Raw genomic sequence first — 4,437 nt, forward strand, 5'->3', positions numbered from 1 at the left:
ATAGATTGCCCTCTCCATCTCTTCAGCCTTTCCTAGGTCACTTTGAGTCACGGAAATCTCACGGATGCATGCAGGATTCAGGGCAGGGGAGAGGGAGGAATCAAGACTTGTAATTTTTAACTTTCGCAGTTCCCAGAAGAATTTCTCTCACCTTTCTCTTTTCTCTGCCTTTCCTTTAGATCCTTCACTTCTGTACGATTTTTCAATAGATGCTCCAAGAGCTCATGCTTTCCCTCCAGGTGAGGCTGCTCAGAGATTTTCTGCACAAACTGTCATTGTCTCTTCCATCTGCCTTTCCAAAAAGAAACTTCAGTTCCTTCACAGTCCCACACTGGCGCTCACAGGTACACATTTACTTGCAGCATGATTCTGCAAAATTACCACTATGCCTCATTAAAGCACCCTAGAAACTCCCACAAACAGCACCGGAGTCTGCGTCTGTAGGTTCTGAAACTGCTTAGGACTCTGGAAGATGCCAGACTCATGAAGAATTTATGATATAGAGTAAACAGAGTCTATGCATAAGGGTCTGTGCCAGGCCAACAAGCAATCTCCTTTCTGGCCCGCAATTGCAAGACCAGGCATCTTTAATCCCCACTTGCTTCAGGAGTACTCGGTAGGACCAGGCCATTAGTTAGTACCTTTTCAAGGCGTGATTCTAATTAGATGCCTTATAAGACAGGTACCTTGTAAGGTATCTTATTAGATGCCCTATAAGGGTAAGTACATTCTTTCATTATGGAAGTACATTTTGCACCCAACCCAAGAAGAACACAGCTTATCAAAACTGAGCATGCAAACGAATTGCAAGACACGGAGAGAAGAGGAAAAGAAATCAGTGCTGAGAGCTGTAGAGCTCCCACTGATCTGTTGTGCAAAGCTCATTTTTTAAAGACTGGAAATGAGTGCAGGAAGGTCTCTGAGCTTTAGGCTAGAGGATCTGAATACATGAAGGAGAGTGTCTTTTTATTCATTTAATTTCTGCAGTTTCTTTGAAGTCATGGTGGAAGATTTGGTTTGCTTACTCTTTTCCACAGAAAAATCCATTCAGCAGACAAACAATTATATTTTATCCTACCTGCCTGTTTAAAAATACATTGTATTATAGGGAACCTGTAGTTAATAGGGCTGTGACATTTCAGCCATATCAAACAAATTTAATTCAGATACCACAATATAAATGCAACTACTTTGTTTTCAATGTGACCATCAAAGAAGCCGGGAAGTGGATGTGTGCCTCTGTTTCTTTAGAGGGTATGAGGAAGTCTCAGAAGATGGGTTTAGATACTAAAGCTTTTTAGATTAGAATTGTTTCATGTCATTTTCTTTAGGCATTAAGAGTTACCAGCAATTGGCTTCCTTGCTTCTTTTCTTTACTAGAGAAATCCAGGACTGCGGTACAATAGAAGAGTTTATATCGACTCCAATAATAGCAAAATTATGGTATTACAAGAGTCAAGAGCATGACAATGAGGGAAGATGGAGAGTGTTAAACTGCTCTGGTTACATTCATTTAAGTCCATTCACTACTGGGCATTGCAGATGAAAAAGAATATTTTCACTAAACATTCAGCATTGCTGTCTTCAAAGGAGCTGAAGCAGCAGCAGCCACATCACGTTTACCAAGCACACTAAATTTCCTCAAGCAAGATCAGGAACACCAAAACCAACATTGCGGCTGCTCCATGCTTGGAAAATGTAATGAAAAGAAAAAAAAAAAAAAAAGGCCTGCTTTTCATGTTTGTTTGTTTGTGGTAGTATTGGCAAACACTGTCATGTTTCCAGCCTTTCTCAAAATACTCTGAAATTGATACCCAGAAAGGGTAAGCTTCTGTAACTCACAAAATCTTTCATAGGGTTACCTTTTAACAAATGCCAGCTCTGGCAAAGCAGGACAACACAGACTGCAGAGCATGCTCCATGCCTGGCCCAGGCTGCCGCAGCGACCGCCTCCCTCCTCATCTCCTCCTGTGCAAGTCCTGCCTCTCCCCCTCCTTCAGCCGGGAGGCATCAGGGATGGAGGAGCTTTATGCCGGAGCTGGAATCCAGCACGACTTCCATGCTGGACCGCTAGTTTGTCCGGCAGCAACAAGATGGAGCAGCTGAGAAGAGCCATCAGCGTTTACACCAGAGACAAGAAGTTCATTTCCCACCAACCTCCACAGCTTCTCAGAGGAACATGAAGTCATTAGCACTCGCGCTACGCTAATAAGAGCGCAGATCATCTCAGCACATGACCTGAAAATCCATAGTTTCCCTACAATACAGTGTCACACCTCTCCCTTGCCTCCCAGTCAGACGGACTCCACGGACAAGGGGACAGATTAGCCCAGGGGACTGTATAACGCTCTTAACAAAAGGATAGAGGGTCACCTCCCCAAAGCCTCATCACAACCAAATTTGGCCTTTTTAGAGAGCATCCTTCCTTCAAAGCATATCCAAGTTCCAAATTCCTTTCCTCCACCAAAAAAAAGAAGAAAACTTTGGCTAAAACTAAGATAAATAATCTTATCGGGTCTTTTTTTACTTGGAGAAAAAAGTTGCTTCCTAAGTTTGCTTTGCAATTCAAGACGGGCAGCAACAGTGTGCCGCAAGAAGCTGGGCGGCGAGGGCACAGAAACCCTGGCAGGAGCTTGAGAGAATGAGCGATGCGGATCAAGGGAGGGATGGGGGCAAACCTAGGGAAAAGCCAGAGCTGGCACAGGGTGAGCGGAGGCAGCAGGACACTTGGATGGGACATGAAGCTGAGAGTGAGGCACAGCTATAGGGACAGTTTGGGCTTAGAGGCGGCAGCCCTGATTTGAGGGAAAATCACACAGAGTGGATGCCAGGGCCCTGACGGACACCAGAAGCAAAGAAGACCCTTCACGACACGCAAGCCTTTCGTCCAGCTCGCTGTCAGGGCCCCGCTGCCTATTGCAATGACACCCCACACGCACCCCGGAGCAAGGGCACACACAGCCCACGAGCAGAAGTGATGCAGCCAGGACTTCCGAGCCGATTCCCAAGGGGAAGGGCTGGTCCAGGAGCAGGGGCTGTTTCTGGCGCGCCAAGCCTGGAGGGAAAGACCCATGAGCTCTGCAAACCACTGAGCATCAGCGCAAAAGGGGTGACCGCCCCACCACCCCCCTGCCACGGATCTCCCGGCCCCACTCTCCCCCCTGCAAGGGTGCTGGGTGCCAAGCCCGCCCCAAAGGAGATTTCATCATAACTCATAATGAGGTTGCCTTCTTCCACGCACGTGTTTCCATAGCAACAAAGAGGCGATTCTAATCTCCAATATAAAAGATGCAGGGAAAATGACATGGTTTGGGGTTTGGGGTTTTTCTGGGGAGGGGAGAGGTTGTTGTTGCTGCTGCAAGCAGCCCTCCCTGGGCTGCAGCATCCCCCCGGCCGGCAGCCCCCTGTCAGCAGCATGTGGCCCGCACCACCACGCGGCCACAGCCACCCCCAGCCCCCACGGACCACCGGCCCCAACGGCATCCACGGCAGGGCAAGGGGACAAGAGTCAGGGGCGCAGGGAAGCGGGGTCCCCCCACTGAGATCATCTGTCATCGAGGCTCCCGGCAGCCGGCACATTCCAGGCTGCTGCAGCACAGGTACTTGGTGTTGTTGGAGCAGAGGGAGGTAGACCTGGTATGCAAGTGGGCTCAGGCTTTGATCTTGTGGGGTGCAATCCCAGCGGGTGATTGCCGTCCTCTTCCTCCAAGCCCTGCCAGGGAAGTGGGAACCACAGTCCCAGACTCACCCATGGACTGGAAATTAATTCAGTAGTATAGGCTTCGGAGGACAGCAGTCCTGTGGGCAGGCTGCTCTCAGGTACAGGGGTGACGGGAAGCAGCACTATGATTATTATTCCCTCTCTCCTGGCAGGCAACACAGGCCTATATCCTAATTCACGGTGTGCTATTTGCAATTGCTTAACAGGGCTATCAAGCATCAAACATTGTCCCTCAGCTCCACTATGACAGGCAGAGCAGAGGGGAAAATACGCTGTGCTTCATTCACTGCAGTCTAAAGCAGTATGTAGAACAAGTAGACCTGCATATAAAAGAGCAAAGCACGAGGCTTGGAGCAGGGCTCCTAGGTAGTCTGGGAATATAAGTAGTAGAAGTATATAGAAGTAGTTACTTCAGAAATAGCACTTGCTTATGCTAGATGAATACCAATACTAGCACTGTGGTACTAATATCACTTCTGGGGCTCACTAGCACTGGTGCCCGTGAAAAATAAGACTTCCATTTTCTCTGGCCACATCCTGGAATAACATCTCTTGTCTCCCTAGTTGTGACATTAACACTGATATCATCTCGGTACCTTATTCAGGCCTGCAGAAGGTCTACTCCAGATCCCACGTAAGGGTAAACAGAACCCCAAGACTGGCCTTTGCATTCACAGCACAAAACAAACAAAAAAATCCACACACCTTTAGGATTT

This window comes from Ciconia boyciana, chromosome 3 (assembly GCF_034638445.1).
Source record: "Ciconia boyciana chromosome 3, ASM3463844v1, whole genome shotgun sequence".
Lineage (NCBI taxonomy): Eukaryota > Metazoa > Chordata > Aves > Ciconiiformes > Ciconiidae > Ciconia > Ciconia boyciana.